At 43.0% G+C, this 20282-nt stretch overlaps 1 protein-coding gene across 1 annotated transcript in view; it reads right to left on the reverse strand.

The window, feature by feature from the left end:
- The window catches only part of LOC142590775 (glutathione hydrolase-like YwrD proenzyme), a 127294-nt gene that overhangs the window by 46150 nt on the left and 60862 nt on the right, over nt 1–20282 (reverse strand). The gene's annotated exons all lie outside the window — the stretch shown is intronic.

Raw genomic sequence — 20282 nt, forward strand, 5'->3', positions numbered from 1 at the left:
TTCCAAGAAAAGCGACCGTTACAATTAAAATCAAATACTATGCAGTTCTCTGTATAAACAGTATGAAAGTCGAGTACTCCGTGGCATCCGCTTGTCAATAATATAAATACTAGTATTTTTTGCTATGTTTGATATTCCCAATACCGTTGAGAGCAGGGCAGCCGTTAAACTCCGAAACATGTAAAGGAGAAACACTTATATTTCCTCTGAACTGGAGCAATATGGCAACGATAGTAATCAACTACAGGAAATGTACGTCTGAAGATACTTGTAAAATGCGGTGTTAGTTTAAAGACGAAGGTTTAACAAGCAGCAACGCATCATCTTTTACGCGAAATACAAACTTGGCCACATAATATAAACAGCAGATAGAAAAAACTATTTGCAATATTTGAAACATTGTCGAAGTAATAAGTCAAATTGTCTAAATCAGAGGACAAATTTCTCCACTGCATTAAACTAAGGGTGCTGTTTGAATGAACAGAATTAACTGAACAAATTTTTCGGCCTGCTGCGTGTTCGACCGAAACAGATCCTCCTGCTCCCGTCAATAGTATCATTCGGTACAGTCAGAACTTTTGTCTTTTGTTTCATGTCTAGACGTGTTAGGCTAAGTATTAGTATCCTATTCACACCAATAGTAATGAATATTCGACAACTTCGATTAGTGAATTGTTCGTTCGACAAAATTCTTAAAATATATCTTTCACTCGTACGTCAAAATTCCAATAATGGCACTCCGTAGTTTGGAGCATAATTCTAGAAACGGTCCATTCTTGCTTAGTCACGTCCATTTTGTTATGCATTCCTTTTCTACACTTCCCACATTGTTGATACCGCCTTTGTAGCATCTATGTATCAATGTGTTATGGTGTCTTGTATGTTCCACAGTTGCTACATTTATTTTTCAACTCCTCTATGGCGTGGAAGAAGTAAAAGCTGGACAAATTATGAGTAGTAAATCTGTAGCGAGCATAAAGAAAAGAAAGACAACTGTGGTGGTTTTTCTTATATTCACTGGTATAGTTAGCATGCCTTTTTTACAGAGTAAATGACCAACTTTCGCAATATTCATTGCAGTGGGTGGTACCCCTGTCTTAGGCAGTGCCCGTTGCTGTATCCGTTTCTGTTTCTGTATGCCACGATTCATCATATGAAGTGTCCATATGAATTGAACAAAAGCCAACGCATTCATTTGCTTTGCTCTCGTTTCATAAGACACACGGGCTTTTAAGCGCATTTATGGGTTAACTGAAGAATAGAGCGCCGGAAATGAGACGCAAACAGCTGCTGCACGAAATAGCAGCAGTTCTGGCAGCTGCATCGCGAGAGCAGGAAACGCTAGTGAAGATTGGTGGCAGCATAAAATGAACAAAAGCTCGAACAACTGCTGATACCATGAAAGTGGGACACCACTTGCGGTTTGAGCGAGATGAACTAGAACTGATGCCCATCAATCCACGATTAAGAAATAGCAAGCGTTAAATAGGAACCGCTGTAGAAACCGTCCAATGTAACAGCGCAAAAAATAGAACGTGTATGTTTAGTTATTTAGAAATATCTAACAGGCATTGAGCGAGGTAAGTATGTATTACAGTTCAACTACGCTTGACGACAATACTGCTACAAAATATCGTCAAGGAAGCCAACAATCCCATAATCTGAAAGAAAGGCAAATCGGCGCAATAATAAAGTAAAACAACGAGCGCAAACAAAAAGAAGTGCCAAAAAAGGAAGTTTATGGCTACTAATATTACTAAGGGGTATTCAAGAACTTTCGTAAACGAACCTAAGGGAAAGAACAATAACGCAAAGTCGACAATGGCGCGTTACCGGAAATACAAAATAAATGAAGGATATTTGCACAGTCATCATACACATAATAGTAATACGACAGCATCAACATTGTAAATACAAGAAAAGGTGCAAAATGACACGTAATCGGAATTATCATTCAGTGTATATGCTCAATGTTTGTCCAAAGAAGACAAAAAATAAGACCAAAAGAGAAGAAAAGCTGCTATTTATTGGCAGAAAAATGCTTGGCTTCGTTATTGCGGAAAGCGTCATGATTCGCCTATGACGCAATATCATCTGGAGAATTGACCCAGAAGCAGACAGCACGTGGAAGTGGTGAAAAGCTAGGTATCTGTGTCCCACCGTATATGCGGGCACAGCCGAAGTGGCTCTGTAATCTGCGTGTTGTAAAGATGTGGTATCCCTACCATGTCGAATGAACCATGGTAGGGATGAATTTTCAGAGTGAATTATTCACTGAAATAATGATAACAATGCAACATCACGACAAGTTCGGAAGGTCTGTAGCGATAGTTTTTTTTATTGCAGTTATGCTTGACTGAGCACTGTAATTATAAGAACTAGACGACTTCCCTATTTTGAGAGAGAAATAAACACAATTTTTTAATGATATGCTGGAGATGTTATCCTTGGCGTTCGCCTGACATGCTGCTCGAGGCTCTGGAGGAAAGCTAACCACGTTTCCGTAGAGCAATTTTTTTCTTGTTCTTCGTGCGCTGAAGGATTTTTGTACAAGAAAGATTGGATTAATTACTGCTAATTGTTTGGGAGTTACTGAAGCACTTCAATACGGTACATAAAGTGCTGACCAGATTCGACAGCCGTACTCAAGCAGCGGTCATTCCGACGGAGAATAAGCCAGTTAAATAATCCAGGCAAAAGGTGCACTGCGCAAGTTGTGGCAAAAAAGCCCAATGATTTGGGTGCATTGGCAGAGACACGCGTAATGCGCTGAGACAGTGTTCCTTTAAATGTGTGGTGAATGCGGAAATCTTTACATTTTATAGCCGTGGATACAAGGCTGTTGCCAATGTGGCAACAAAACTGCGATATGATAGGTTTACTGGTAAACGACGTCATTTTAAAATTTGATGTGTTTAGAGTCATGGAGCCGCGTTTTACACCATTCAGTCGCAAGTTCGAGGTTTCGCTCGAGCACTCGATGACCATCACTGTTAGTTTTCTCGTGATAGATTATGCTGCTCACCCCAAGCATTCATACGCGAAAAGATATGTTGTTTGGAAGCTCTCTAATCTAGATTAAAAATAGAAAAGGCACGTGGACGCTGCCTTGTGGTGCACCAGATGTAACATCAAATGGGGAAGACTTAAAATCATTAATCAAAGGTAAATTGGTCACGATTAAAAAGAAAGTTGCGAAGCCATAACAAACTTGGGGAGTCACACTTCATCGGAGAAATTTATCAGATATAAATTACCAAGGAGCTACACGCTCGAACGCTTTAAAGACGTTCACAAATAAGCAGTCCACCTCTAAACTGGCGTGCCTGTTAATTGCACGTCTGTTGTAAATTCCAGTAACCGTGTTTTATACCAAAAGCCTCTTCTGATGGCCTGTTGATTGTGCGAAAGGAAACTGGTATTTTCAACATGGTTACAAACGTGCGAAGCGATTACGTGTTCAAGCATCTTGCTGCAAGCAAAGGAGATGGGCCTGTAATTCCCACAAATTTTCTATTCCACTTTTGTAGGCCAATACAACTTTTGGAGTTTTCCAGTTATTTGCAAGCGTACCAGACACTATGAATTGTGTGAATATGTGAGACAGGATGTTTCTTGGAACAAAATAAGCGTTCTTCACTATTTCGGGGAGAATTTCAACATTTACACATGGCGATACCTTAATATTATGATCGTAGGTAAGCCCCAACCACAATGTTTATTGTGGCGATCTATTCGTAGTCGAAATCGTGAAGAGATTGCACATTTGAGCTGTCCTCTTCTGGGAATACGGACGTGAATAAGTTGTTAAAAGCTGTTGAGCATTGCCTATAAGAAAGAGGGACTCCGTTATCCTCCTGTGATAAAAGTCGGTTGCTCTTTCGGCGGAGGCCCATTGTTTGACGGAACTTTGTACGATTCTTTTTCGGTATCTGTGACAGGTTACTCAAAAAGAAAGTATCCTTTGCGGCACTTAGGGCAATGGAAAACGATTTCAGACATGTTTTTATTTATGTCACGATTAATGTGTGCCTATCGCGCTTAGCATTCCTGTAGAGCCGGTTTTTTCTTGTTCTTCATGCGCTGAAGAGCTTTTGTAAACGAAGGATTGGATTTATTATTGCGGTTTTTAATGCAGGCTATGCACTTATCCGCTCACGCGAACACTTTTTCTTCACTAAAATACAGCTTTTTTAGCTGATCGGTTATAAAACAGTGGTAGAATTTGATTCTCACAGGAAGGTTCTAGTTCATCGCTGATGGCAATGTTTATTACCAATGTTAAGACATTTATCATAGTGGGCAATTCCTTTCGTTGTCACATCAGCAATGTTAAAAGAAATATTGCAGGTCAGTTTAAGTAAATAATAAATACATCCAAGGAAATGTGCTCTATGTGACCTACATTTTCAGGAGCTGTTGTAATGATAAGGTCAAATATATTGAAGCTACTGTTTGGCTACGCTACAGTTTGGAAGAAGTTGCAGTCAAAAGTCAATTTGATAAACTCAGTTGATATATGGAGATCAGAGCTTGGCCCACACGAATAAAAGTAATGCAGATCGCCAAACAGTAAAGAAATGTCAGCGGGAAACAGCTGACAGGGCTTCTTTATGCTAATGCGTGATTGATTATTGAAAGAGCTATTCAGATCTGATTGACGTTAAATGCACCCGGTCATGAACATCACGAAAAATAGTTTGCTGGCAAGGCAAACAATGTTATTATGAGCACCAGTATTTAGGCTGAATGAAGGAAGGCTTTTCTTAATGCCCAGCAAGACATCGCCTCACCTCTTGCAATTTCGAATGCAACTATATGCAAGACTTTGACCGAACACTTAAAAAAAATAATAACTTGCCTGTGCCAGATAGCACAATTCCATTCCCTGAGCTGGTCCACTCAAGCAGGCGGACATTATTTGCACACAAAATTGAAATGCATAATCGACTCATTATTAAATTGTCCAAATTCAGTCTTTAGCTAGTCTTTTTGTGGCACATTTCCCAATTTAGGAGTTCTAGCAAGGGAGATCGCTAGGCTTGGGATGAATTGCATAGATGACTCCAGTTTCGAGATGCTAATTTCGGAATTTTCGGACAAATTAGCTAGCGTTGAAGTTACTTTTGCACTTGAATGCATCAAATGACGTTTTGTTAAGAAAGAAAGTGGAACGACAGTGCATTTACCACATGTTTGACGGCGCATACTTCGTAAATGGTATGATCCGCACAATGCTTTTCAAGAAAATATGCCTTGCACTTTCACCCACTAAAATTGGTAAATTATAAGATAAATGAACATGAAGATGTGTAGCCTCAGAAATAAAAGAAAACTCATCAAACTGGCGGAGCTGATGAACAGAAAGATTATTAGGAATAATCAAATTACAGCATTGTAAGGAGTAAGGAAACAGTAAAGAATTCAAGCAGCATGACATCTGCGAGAAGAAACTTGGCATAGGAAAGATTGAGATTTATTCACTGGAGGACAATTAGGGTTATTCAATATTGTACAAAACATTCACCAATGGTGATTTCCAAGAAAAATAAGAACAACACTTGATTCAAACCAACCCAGACAGACACAGCCTCCAGGTATGAGCTCCCTATAATGAAACACATTAATGTCATCAATCAGGTGCGGACGTCCTTCACATCGGCTCCGTCGTTTTTGAATGTTTGTGCAGCCTTCTTTGCCACCATCACGGATTCAAGCACATCACTGGATTTGTGAAGTCACCGGGAATTTGCGGACACCTTTCTTTAAGGTGGGACTTTCATTTTTGGACTGTGACTGGCCTTTCTTGGTGCAAGACCCAAGTAGGCCTACTGGCCCCGCCGTGCCGCGATGGCGGAAACGCGCATGGAAGATGAAGACGCTACCGGATTAGAAGAGAATGAGGAAGATCTAGGTTGGCAAATTGTGACAAGCCGAAAATTTCGCTCCACCACAAGGATTACTGGCGATGGGAAAACATCGCCGCAGAGCCAGCGAGAGCAAGGCAACAGCAGCAAGAACAAGGGACCTACAACCACTATGTTCAAAAACCGGATTGTCAAGGCATCAAGGATGCCCCAATTGCCCGAGGAGCACAGCAAAATCATCATCCGCCCACGAGGAGGTCTCAACTTGAGCAAAGTGAGCACCACAGCGATAGGCGTGGCGGTTATTGAAGCATCGGGCCTGACTCCGCAACAAGCCCGAGAGGATGTCGTTTGCCCTAACTTCACGCAAAACATCGTGGTGGTTAGTACACCAGATCCCAGCCATGCTGCCAGGTATGTGCGAATCAGGTCAATCATTATAGTGGAAACCGAATACGAAGTGAACGCCTACGAGACAGCTCCGCATACCACGTGTAAAGGAGTGATTCGGAGAGTTGACCTCAGAGACAATCAGGCCACGATAACGAAGAACATTGTGCATGACTTTAACCCACTGGCATTGGCAGCTAAACGTATTAAATCCACGGGTTCGGTTATTGTTCTGTTTGATGGGCTCAAGGTACCCAATTATGTAAGATACGGGTCGACCCTCGTCAAGTGCTACCTGTATAGGAAGCAGTTTGATGTCTGCTATGCCTGCGGAAAGATTGGACATCGATCAGATGTATGTCCAACACCGGACGTGGTACAGTGCAGAGGATGTGGAACTCAAAACCCGGAGGACAATCACATGTGTGTGCCTAAGTGCAAATTCTGTGGAGGGGACCACCCAACTGGGGACAAGACTTGCCGACAGCGGTACCAAATTCCATACGTGGTACGAGTTCGACGACGAGAACGCAACAGATCTGCATCGGAGGCGACATCAGCACAGCTGCAATGGGATACCCAAACGGGCCCCAGGGGGCGCACGTGCTCAAGGAGCCCCACACGGTCAAGACGCCGCTCGCCGTCGAAGGGCAGAAGCCGCTCCAGATCACGCGAAGTGCAGGTGCGCTTCGAAGGAGGAGGGCAGACGCCTGGCGACAAGACGACATCTGCAACAACCTGGGCCGACAAAGTGAAAGGTACTGTGAGGGCTGCGGAGAGCGGTGCGGAGCGGCTGGTCGGAGATAATGATGCCAGGGTAGAACAGCTAATTAAAGAAGTAACGTATCTCAGAAAGGCAAATGAAGAACTTACTAAGCAGGTTGTAGAACTTCGCAAGAACTCGCAGACTAACTCCACAAAAGTAGCAATAGCCAAACCGGTGAATAATGACAACAGCCAGAATGAAGAAAACACACCAGCTCCAAAGAAGCGGGCAATAAGCCCAGTAGAAACGACAGTGTGCTCTGCTTTGGAAGAGATCAAGGAGGCGATTAAACAACTTAGAGATGCCATAGATAAAACTACCTTCAAAGTTGATAAGTTATGGAAATGGAGACTGACGGCTGAAAAGAGGCTCACCAAAGTAGAAGCACAGGGCGATGACGACGAATACCTACCCTCAGAAGCAGAAAGCGTCAGATCGCTCCCTGGCCTGTCGGGGGGTTCTACGAAGCGTACTCTAGCGGGTAGCAGTAAGGCGGGTTCTATAAGCAATGGCTAGCAGGGGGAGCTTTACAGTGTGGCAATGGAATTGCCGAGAATTTTATCACAAAAAAGCACCTCTTATGCAGTTAATAAAAACCTCTCCAGACAAACCGAAAATAATTATGCTGCAGGAAACCTTGGCGGATGAGATCAGCCTATCCGTATACAAAGCGACATGCAGGGGCAAAGAGCCGGGTAGGGGGCTAGCCACGCTCGTAGATAAGAAAATACCTTACATAGAACATGATTTGCGCCTTGGACTAAACAAATTAGAATACTTACTAGTGGAAATAATTTTGAAAAGGAATAGAAGCAAACCGCAAAGCCTCTTTTGTCTTAATGTTTATAGCAGCCCTAGCGACATGAAACAGAGTTTCAGGGCACTTCTTAATAAGACTATGGCTGTTACTAAGCACGCTCCGCTCATTATTGGAGTTGATTTCAACACCCCACATCAAACCTGGGGATATCGCTGGAATACTAAGAAAGGGGATGGACTCTGGCACCTAGCTACAGATCTTAATCTCTCCCTCATCACAGACCCAGCTTATCCCACCAGGTGTGGTACATCTACATGAAGAGACTCCACCCCAGACCTTACTTTTGTATCAAACTTAGCGAACGCTGGCTGGGATAACTCCAATATTGACCTGGGTAGTGATCATTACATATTACAAATACTATTGGAAACACCAAGTAATGAGATAAAGCACTTTAACTACATTGACTGGGATCTTTTTCGGAAAGCAAGGAAAAGCAGAGCTGAGACAGAGGAAGGGCAAAAGAAAACACTCCAAACTTGGACCACTCAGCTCAGGGAAGATGTAAAGGCGGCAACGAAGGATATTACCACAGAGGAGGATATCGAAATCATGGACAGTAGGCTGGCGCACTTGATTGAAGCGAAACAATCTATGTTAAATAGATGGAAAACGCAACGGCTGAACAGGAGACTCAGGAAGCGCATAGCATTGTTGAATAGGGAGATTGAAGAACACTCCAGAAATATACAGAAACAACAATGGGATGAGCTTTGTAATTCCATAGATGGTCGAATCAGACGTGGTGGGAATTGGAACTTACTTAGACATTTGCTTCATGAGAACGACATTAAATCTAATAGGAGAACAGCAGTAGCACGACTCGTCCATCGTGAGAGTCAGGACACAACGGAGGAGGCCATTCTGGATCGGCTCGCAGCTAAGTATTTACCACTTAAGGATAGCGATGAGAGTACAGACCTGCCTGAATATACAGGGGAAGACTGTGAGCCTATGGATCAAGACTTCACAGAAAGCGAAGTTCGTGCAGCCCTGTACGACCTCAACAGTAGATCTGCTGCCGGTCCAGATGGCATTTCCAATAGGCTGTTGAAAAATTTGGACGATCATTCCATAAAATATTTAACAGAGTATTTCAGCGAACTCTGGAAAAATGGTGATTATCCGAAGGAATGGAGAATTGCTAACACAATTCTTATTCCCAAACCAGGCAAGCAACTCAATCTAGATAACCTAAGACCCATATCATTAACATCATGTCTGGGCAAAACCATGGAGCATGTCATACTCAATAGACTGACTAAGTATATAGAAAACAGAAATGTTCTTCCGCATAACCTGATCGGTTTCCGTCCTGGACTTTCGACTCAAGATGCAATGCTTTTAATCAAGAATCACCTTATTCTTGCTAGCCCGCTACATACGAGAGCTCTTCTAGGCCTAGATGTAGAAAAGGCCTTTGATCGCATCAAGCACAGGGCCATATTGGATATCCTCTCGGAGATGGGGTTGGGTAAGCGATTGCACAATATAGTCAAAGCCTTTCTCGGTGGCCGTTCTGCTTGTCTCAGGTTAGGCGAACTCCAATCGACAACCCTGGAACTTGGGAATCGTGGGACACCACAAGGGTCTGTCCTATCTCCCATGTTATTTAATTTGGCAATGTCAAAAGTGGCTCGAGGTCTCGCGCAGATTGAGGGTATCCACTTTGCTATATATGCAGATGATGTAGCAATCTGGAGTGCCGAAGGTAATATGGGACAAACAGAGATCAAACTACAGGAAAGCATTTATGTGGTAGAAACAACACTTGAGGGTATGGGACTGAACTGCTCTGCTAAAAAATCAGAACTATTGGTATTACGGAGCAATAAGCGTGGGCGCAGGCCGAACGGATATGTCCCAGAGGAAGAACCCCGCATTGACATATGCGCCAAGAATGGAGAACCAATCAGGCAGGTGGAGACTATTAGAGTGTTAGGACTTCTCCTGCAAGCGAACGGATCTAATTGCAGGATGATAGAATACATCTCTAACAAGTCAGAAGAAGTCATTAGGCTTCTGCGTAGAGTTACCAACAAGCATAAGGGGCTAGGAGAAGACAGTGCCATAAGATTGGTACATGCATTCGCCTTTTGCCACTTCTCGTACGTGGCTGGCATGCTACAATGGACACAGGCTGATAAGAACAAGCTAAACGCTTTAATCAGACGACTTATAAAGACTGCACTAGGACTTCCCATCAGCACGGCCAATGATAGCTTATTGCGCCTAGGGCTGCATAACACACTAGAGGAGATAGCTGAGGCTCAACAGGTGGCCCACCAGGAGAGACTAATGGGGACACGCCCTGGGAGGGCACTACTTGAAGAAATTGGCGTAGAAATTAACAACCACACCAACGAAGGAGAATTATTAACACACTTGCAAGCGGGACTACGAGAAACAATAAAGACGACCCCGTTCCCTAGGAACATGCACCCGACACATAACCTCGAGAGACGGAAGGCAAGGGCGAAGGCACTCCTTCAAGACATAGATCAACATAAGCAGCAGGCGGTGTTCGTTGACGCTGCCTGGGTTAAAAATAAGGATGCGTATACCTCCGTTGTCGCAGACACTCAAGGTAACATACAGGATGCCATCACCGTCTATACCAAGGACCCCACAGTAGCAGAACTAGTAGCAATCGCCTTAGCCATCCGGGCTAATCGGTGGACACATATTTACAGCGACTCTAGAACAGCCATACGCAACTTTACCAACGGATATGTGACACGGATAGCAACAAAATTATTAGAGAAGGTCAAGAGTGAGAGGATCAAAATCCGTTGGTTTCCTGCACATCTGGGGGTGGTGGACGGAGCTCGGAGAAACCTCAATGAGGAGGCCAATGAAGCAGCACGAGGACTTTCTAGCCATGCTCTTCAAGACCGAGCAACTTACACTTCACCCGGGGAACACAGGGATCGATTATTAACATATAACGAAATCACGAAGCATTATTATTTAAGCAGAAGGGAATACCCATTGCCACACGGTAAGCTTTGCAGAGCCCAAGCGGTCACATTACGTTTGCTACAGACAAGAACATACCCAAGTCCATATTTTATTAACAGGATCTATCCGGAGAGGGAAATTCAAACCAACTGTAGTAAGTGCAATGGCATCATTACTCTTGACCACATGCTTTGGCAGTGCCCCACGGTCTTCACAGACCGTGACAAGGAACAAGAATGGTGGCGGCAAATGCTACACAGTGAATCACTCTCTGACCAATTACGGGCAGTCCAGAAGGCCCGCGATGTGGCTGAAGGGCTCGGCCTGACAGTCCCAACGTGAGAGCGGCCCGCGTCAACGTATGGTTGGCCTTCAGGACCCAATAAAGTTCTCCATACCATACCATCAATCAGGTAATTGGGAAATCTGCAGAGTACAAGTAACTTTTTACATGGCTTGATTTATAGCAAAAAGCGATTTGCATTAATTAGATACAGATACAGTCATAAACGTCGTACATCATCGAGCACAAGAAGCACAATATGCAGGGAAATATCCAAACTACGCAGTTATAAGAATTCGCCACTAGCAAAGTGGAATAGCAATCAAAAAAGGGTCACGCAAAGAGACAAAATCACCGAGGTGCTATTGACGACACGATTAGAAGGACTCGAACTATTACCGGACCTAGAGTGAGCATTAGATACTTGAATAATATGCAAAAGATAAAGCTAACCTTCACTAACTTGGTGAGATAACAGAAATTCATGAGTGACATTCAACCCGAAGAATCTATGGAAAGTATCTTTATCCAGGTGCATCAATAGCAGGTGCTGATATAAAGCAGGAAACTTCTACAAAAATTTCATGGGTTGAACAGCACATGGAAGGCATTACCGAATCGTGATCGCCACTTTACAGATACCCTTGAAAAATGTTTAGAATCATTGCATTCTGCCGGTTATGCAATATGGGACATAAACCTGGAGGTTAACAAAGAAACGTGAGAAGTCGAGGACTGTGCAGAAAGCGAAGTAACAAAAATTGTTCGAGATAGCATTAAGGCAGGAAGACAGAGGTGCAGTAAACCGTTTGCAACATAGGCGTGACAGAATGGATGTCAAGGAGTCCTTGGTCTTTGGTACCGAAACTTGGCTGTGCTCTGATTTAGCTGACAGCGAACTATGGCTTTCGAATAACGTTTTCTTGTTTAGAAAACTGAACTACAGCTCGAGGCGGTGCCGTCATAATTGCTGTAAAAATGAAGTTCATTGCGCATGTTGTTGACACTTTTCCCGTCCTGGAAATATTGTGGACCGCACTCCATTTATCGCCATCTGTAACTTGCGTTATCGGGGTTTGCTGTCGACCACCCGCTTCTTCCGCTGACATTGTTGAATGTTTTCATGATGCTTTAAGCATTATTCAAAGCAGGTATCCGTAATCGGCAATAATACTTGCAGGCGACTTTAACTATACCGGAATTGACTGCCCGACATGCAAACCCGTCGAGGGAAGAAGAAGGCATGAATGTAGACAGTTCCTTAATGTTCTTTCTTTCTTTAGTTTTAGCCAAATGGTATCATGTCCCACGCGTGGCGTTTCACTTCTACATCTTGTACTGACTACAAATCCGCAAAGTATGTATGTACGCGTCTTTTACTGCATGAGTAACCACAATGTTATCCACTACGAGTATACCATAAAATATGAAAAACCTTGTAATGCAATGAACACCATACACGATTAAAACAGAGGGAATGTATACGAACTAAATTATGACCTGCTATCATTTTCTACGCAGTTTTTAATTACCATTTCCGAGCCTGATACAAATCAAAATTGGCCGATCCTTCAAAGGACGCTCACTGAACTAAAGATACATTTCAAGAATTACTATCACATCTTCAAGTAAAAACACGTGGTTTACAACAGATGTTAAGCGGTGCATTAATAAGAAGAAAGAATGTGCTCAAAGGCAAAGCATTCGACCTCTGCTGACGACTGGGAATGCTATCTCGAACAGGCAAGACTTTGCAAAGAACAAATTCAAGCAGCGAAGGAAAAGTTTTACAATTATGACTTATCAAAAACGTTAACCAACAACTCTACAAAATTTTGGGAACTAGTAAATCCGAAACTATCGTCATCACCCCTTGTGTCGATAACAAAAGACGGTGAGCCTCTTCTGCAGTCCGATGTTGCGGAAGAATTAAACAATTGTTTGTTTGGTTTTCACGTCCGAAGAACCAGTGCTACCAGACCTGAACTTATTTCAGCTTAAATACCTCGATGAACGACCTCATAATCACTCGCGAAGGTGTGGAAGCCACTATAGATTGTCTAGCACTTAATTCGACCCCCGCACCAGATGACATCTGCGCAAAATTGCTAAGGCTTACAAAAGCAGCTACATCCCGTATCTTGGTTACTATTTTTCAACAGTCAGTTGATATAGAATGCGTGCCTGACGCCTAGAGGTGTGCACGCGTGATTCCCGTTTTTAAATCTGATGATCCCTCCTTACTATCAAACTACAGGCCCATTTCATTAACAAACTTATGTTGTAAATTACAAGAGCACATCATATTATCAACCGTCATGAAATTTCTAACAGATCACAATTTCTTCTCTAGCAATCACCATGGTTTTCTTCTTGGTGGTTCCTGCGAAACTCAGCTAAAATTGGTAAATGACTTCCACGAAGCCGTTCATGATGGAATAAAAATAGATGCTATATTTATTAATTTTGCAAATGCATTTCACAAAGTTCCGCACGTCCGCTTAATAATGAATCTAACGAATCTTAACATAAACAGTAGGTTTATACATTCGATAGCTAGTTTTTTAACCAACCGAATTCATCAGTCTACGTGAACGGGTACTCATCTTTACTTTTGCCTGCAAAATCCGGTGTACCACAGGGTTCGGCTCTGGGTCCAATATTGTTTCTGATCTATATGAACGACAAAGGAAAGACTTTAACTTCTACTTTGAGGTTATTCGCAGATGAATGTATAATCTTTATTTTGGAATTTTGGAACGCGAAGACGAGAACTCATTACAAGTAGACCTCGACAAACTCGCATTTTGGTGTTGTCAGTGGCAAATGGAAATTAACACTTCTAAAACTAAGGCCATGACGTTCACGAGAGCACATAATCCTGAATTGAGCTACTACACGATTCAGGGAACCCCTGTTGAGAAAGTATCCACATTCAAATAACTCCGAGTTCATTTTTACTCTGATTTATCTTGGAACGAACACATTATTACCGTAACCAGTATGGCATCCAAAACAATCGGCTTCATTAAGCGTAACTAATACTTGGAGAACTCTCCTACTGAGTTAGTGGCATACTCTACGCTTGTTCGTTCGAAGGTAGGGTACGCATCCATTATTTGGAATTCGCATCAAACCTATCTGATCAATCAACTCGAAGCAATACAAAATAAAGCAGCAAGATATATCACAAAGAAATACTCGCGAAACTACAGTGTTACAGATATCAAGGAATCACTTTCATTGCCCTCTATTCAACACCGCCGACTAATAACATTGTTATCACATTTTAACGAGCTTTATCTTAGTAGATCCCTGTTCCGTGAATCTTACATCAATGCAGCACACAGTATTTTTCAGCGTTTTTATCACCCATTTAAAGTTCAACCCCCTTTTGCTCGCGCTAATTTGTATCGTCATTCACCATTACTTTCGGCAATATATCATGGCAATAAACTACCGAGAGTCATTGTACCTGCCATGAACCATGATGTTTTTGCTAACACGTTGAAAATTTTCCTAAATGTGTGATTATTGGTGTGTTGAATGCTTACTTGCGTATGGTATTCGTTCTGTATATAATTATGTCACTGTATCTTACCAATGTTCTTTTTTACACATTTGTAATCGTAACTGGCTCCCCCCCCCCATGTAATGCCCGAATAGGCCTTTAGGGTATATGAATAAATAAATAAAGGATAGAGCTGCCACCGAGCATGGCAGAAAATCGCGTAAAGGGACAAATATACGATGTTTGTAGGCATAGGATGCAATCAGCTCGCATACCACGGGATTGTAGAGAGAGGCATTTGTTTTCCAGTGGAAGAAAATAGGATTGTGGTACTGAAAGTAGAGACTCGTGAAGGTGCGGGGACACTTCAGCTGCTGGCACACTAATCAACATGACAATTGGCTCTGAAAAAGGCAACCCCGGTTATGAAGAATAACGCAATGTTGTCCCTACACATTGTTTTATTATGCGTACTACACTAAAGGCTTGCACCGTTAAGGGCGCTTAGTACCAATAGTTCAACGAGCATTTTTCTTTGAAAATAATGGTTTATACGCGGTTGATTCATTCCAACAATCAACTTTTCTTGCAGCAAAACATTCTGCTGCTGGAGGCACTCAACCGCCTGGTGGCAGTAGGCGAGCGCCAGGCACGTGCTCTTAAGAGTGTGGCAGAGGTCCAGAGGGCTCCTCTGCAACTGCAGTATTGGTGCCCTCACTGTTCTCCAGTCGAGCCCCAGAAGGCAGCTTATAAAGGAGCTTTCAGTAGAATATTTTGTTTATTATTCAAAGCATGAATAACATTATTGCAGTAAACACTGTGCTGTGCATATTAGGACACTTGTAACACGCACTTGGTGTCTCTTCATAACGAGCAAGAACGTAAGCGAACCTGTGCCATTCTTAGACCATGTAAATGAAAAATACACCAATGCAGCATACACGTCGTAGTGTTGTTTGTTCTTTCTATGTGCAAGAATACGGTGCCTCTAAGCTATCCACAAGATGAACGGTGCGTGTAATTCCCAATAAAAGGACAGGAAACACAGCAGGAGCTTAATAATGCTATCACCTATAGACTGTGCATATGAATGCAACACTCCCCGAGTCAAACGTGGCATTACATGCATGTTCGATACCATACACTTTTAGCAATGCCATATATTTGCATGTACTGATTTTCACAAATCTTAGGCCCTTGCATAGCTCAATTCTATTTATTTTTGACTTGCGAAGTTGAATTTATTGTTTGACTAAATGCTTTCAGTAGCCTCTGACGCGTCCACTGAGATCGCATGCGAATATTTTTCACCATTTTCCCCATCTCCTGTGTAGGGCAGCAAACGGACGTTTTTTTCTGTGGTACCCGCCCGATTTTCTTTTGATCGCTATCTCAGCCTCACTGTAATAGTTAGCTTGGACGCCGTGTGCAAGTATACCTATACTCTGCTATTTTGAAAACTGATGAGTGTTTATTTAAAAATACTGTCCTGCTGCAACTGAAAATGTATCTTTTGTACTGAAGGATCATGTAATTTTAGTGACAATTTACGCATTCAGCCAGAGCCTATACGTGTGCAAATAAAAGTTAAATAAATATTTTCGCAATGCAAAAGGAACACAGTCAACAAAGCTAGGAAGAAATACGGTTAGCAAAGATGGCGCAAACACAATTTTTTCAAACTAAAATGCTCATTAACATTAAAATATTGCATCTACTTTTGAGTTATGCGTAGTAGACCGTAGCTGCATTTCGCATTTATAAGTTTCTTTGCTCGCTATAAGACAGAATAGGTCACACTGTACATTAGGGTGTGCCTAAAGGGAGCTTTCAATTTACTGAAGATATATGAGAAAACTCAAGGATATTCACAAAGTGGGAATTTATATTGGAAAGGCCTCTTTTTTTTCGTCGCCATTTAAAAGGCAGCAAACTTCAGGCATAAATTTGCGTTACTCGTCATTTGAACGTTTCCAAACACGTCGTAGTTTGCAATGTTCTGGCTATCATGTATACTTGTGCTTTTTCTATCAAGTGCTACAAACATGTCAAAATCCTAATCCATATTTCCACTACTGCAGCTTCCCGCCTAATGCAGGAATGCGCGTCGTTCTTAGGGACTGTTAAATTGTTGGTTGCTTACCGAGGTACACAGCACAAACGATCGTCACGTGAAAGCTCACAGAAGGGAATCTCTTAAGCGAGCAGTGTATATATGAATGAAGTCGCCTTTCTGGCTAGTTAGTAGTGCACAGGACCTGGGTTTGAAGCTCATAAAATAATGGCTCACATGAAATTGACAAGCGCCGTGTGCTTGTCGTTTTAAGCTGTGCCTCTTTTGTTATTCTACGATACACCAGCCGTCTGCAGCCGAGGTAAGACGGCGGTGGCGGCTACACACTAAACATTTTAACACCCTTATGTGTGTTAAAATGGGTGTTTTCAACATTTATACCCCTGCCTACACCCGTTCAACACCCTTTTCCAACAACACACCCTATCTTAAGGGTGTATACCACACTTAAGGTGTGACATTCCTTGAAGAAGGGTGTTAAATCGACGACTGAAGGGTGTTGAGCGCATTGATGCACAAATCTGGGCAACGTGTACACGTCCGCGGATTGAGCAATGTGTTTATGTATTGCATTTTAAATACGAAAGCCTCTTGTGTCCTTTCAGGTGGAAAATCTGGCGTTCTCCGCAACAACAATGCATGTGGGACGCTACTCATGCCAATCTTGCCATTTCCCTTGAAAGCATTCAGAACCGCGCCGCCCGTTTCATTCTCTCAAATTATTCACGTCATTCTAGCGTCACGTCCATGAAAAGACCATTAGGCCTACCTGACCTTTGGTTGCGTCGCAAGTACTTTCCTCTCTGTCTATTTTATAGAATATGCTTCTTTAACCCTTCTCTTAAAGAAAATCTTTTCACCACACCAAGTTCTCGTCTCGCATCGACCAAGAACACAAAATTGATGTGCCATTCTTCCTTTTTGCCAAGAACAGCCACTGAATGGAACCATCTTCCCGCCTCCACAGTTTCAATTTGTGAGGCAACTATTTCAAGATCGCCGTTCAGTGTTTTACAGTTTAATTTTCTATTCTTGCCTGGTACTGAAAATATTGTATATTTTCACCACTTCTTTCTGTTGTGCCTACTAGGCCTTGCAAGTATGTATAATAAATAAATAAATAAATAAATAAATAAAATGTTACGTCATCCCCGTCTTGTATGACGTCAGTAGTGATATAGATGGTAGCAAATAGAACAACGTTAGTTATGTGCAATTATAGATAATTAATGTGAGATAATGTGAATATTGGTGGACGAAATTAGATTAAGGATCGTACAAACTATAGCAAGGTGGATTACAGCAGATAAAGGTTGAATTGTGAAGGACACATGACAATGTATGATCTAGCTTGTCACGGTCACTTGACAATTGCAAGTGTACATCCGTGAAGTCATTAAGTTTTCGCATTCCTAAGTTACTGCCAATTTTTTCCCAAGGATTCAGACGTTACTGGCATGACGGCCACTGCAAAAATGTATCATCCAGAAAGAGTACGCCCTTTCACTTACAATTTATTTGTCATTATATTTCGTGCTTACAGTAATATTAACATGCAAATAAACACTTTTAGAAAAACTGCAGTAGCAGAACGAAAACACGCGAGCAACTTGCACAATTGTGCACGAATATTTGGGTGCCCTTAATAGCCCAACAAAAAGTGGCGAAAGGGAAGGAGCTGTTTGGATGCATTGCTGAACAAACAGGGACGTGCTGTTAGACGAGCCTCTGCTGTACAATGGCATCAACGTACAATTTGCATGGTGAAGCCATAAAGAAGACATTTATAGAGGCGAGATCACTTGGAAGTTCTCAAACCCGAATATCCACGTACCTTGGCTAATTAATTCAGAGGTTTACTAAGCTACTGATCTGCTTTCTAAGCGCATCCTCAGACAGAGTTTGTATATATTAAGGGCTGGTGTCGTCAAAGCTGTAATTGCTTATCCACAGCATACGCTCTTGCAAACGCAGTCTTCAGTCTCCTCATGAATGTTTACGCGTCGCTGTCGCACGACCTAGATGTCAGCGTCTTTACCGCGCCAGGACATCGCTGAAACTACGCTGTGACCTCGCAAGGTTGCTTCGTTCGGACTCAGCGAATAATCTAATCGCACCAGCAGAAGAGAGTCGATCGTGTCGCTCACGGTCAAAATTTGTGTACTGTACCCTCAGTGATGCAGCACAGAGTGCGCCCCCCCCAAAAGAATTAAAGAATGCTCAGCACGAAACATAGTAGCAACTAACCGCCTCACCGCTCTAGTTACAGACCCCAACGAAACAGCAGCAAACAGGTGGTCATGCGAGCAAGCGAACCTGTCAGAATAAACTTTCAATTTGCACGGCCGTCCCCTGCCCAATAAAAAGCGACCGGAAGTGACGGGACGACGCTGTACCATGACTTCGGCGCGCGGCAGGACGGGAAGGCGGGAGCGGCACCATGCTACATGCAAAAATGATGAAATGCATTGTCTCGTTTTGCCTGTGTTGGCGTCTCCCGCTGTGCGAAATAATTTTAAACGTGTGATTAGTTTTGTACGCGCTGTAGAAAAAGATGTGGCCCGTGCTTTGTGTATTAATCGTGCCCCACTTCAAAGCAAAAGCGTTCGTACGGACTGGAAGATGGATCCACGGAGGCTAAAACGAGAAGTTGCAACGTGCCCGGCAATGGAAATTTTCAGGCAAGTGTCCGTTTATTTGGTATTTGTTTGGCGAGCTACTGTGATCTCGTAGCATACTTCACTAATGTAAGAGCAAGAGCAGCTCCACTCCTAGTAGGGCACCTGCATAGTTACTGCATAGTTAGTGGTGCACCTGCATAGTTACGCTTTGTTTCTCAGGACTTGAACGTTCACAGATGTGATTCTCTTGTGCGTTCCGCGCGGCTTCTTGTAATACGGTCGTTCGCATTTAAGTGAAATGTGGTCGACCACTGTTGCGTCACGTAGAAAAAGGACGACTGGCTTTGCGACCTTTCGAAAGAACCGGCGCGGTATTGGTTTTCCCTGATGCGGTCGCGTGCTGCTGTTACTGCTTGCCGGACGCCTTAAGCATGTGTGCGCGCTCGGATCGATTTGGGTGTGTGTGCGCGCGTGCGCTCAGCTGACTTAGCGCGTGTGTATGTGCGTATGTGTGCGCGCGAGAATATAAAATCATGCGCGAGAATACATGCGCGAGAATATAAAATCAGGTGCAGCTGTGCGGTGCACGCTGCCATGAAGTTTCAATTACAGTTGCCCCCTTACGAGTAAGTTACGCCGCGTAACTGGTCGCGGTGACCACCGACAGATTCCGGTCTTGAGGGCACTTGGGACGAGCCAACGTGCTGCTGTTATTTTCGGATATTATAATATTTACAACTGTATGCATGATTTCACTAAGCAGTCAATTTTCCGTAGGCGGCGATGACGCCTCGGAGGTGCCGCGGTATCCACTCGTAACGCGATGCCATGAGGAGACCCCGACCAGCGATTAAGGTCGGTCACCCCGACCCGATTCGTAAGGGGGCAACTGTAATTGGAACTTCATGGCAGCGTGCACCGCACAGCTGCACCTGATTTTATATTCTCGCGCACGTGTCAGCGTTGCCGCAGCTGCCTATAGTGACACC

This window comes from Dermacentor variabilis, chromosome 8 (assembly GCF_050947875.1).
Source record: "Dermacentor variabilis isolate Ectoservices chromosome 8, ASM5094787v1, whole genome shotgun sequence".
In the NCBI taxonomy this organism is placed as follows: domain Eukaryota; kingdom Metazoa; phylum Arthropoda; class Arachnida; order Ixodida; family Ixodidae; genus Dermacentor; species Dermacentor variabilis.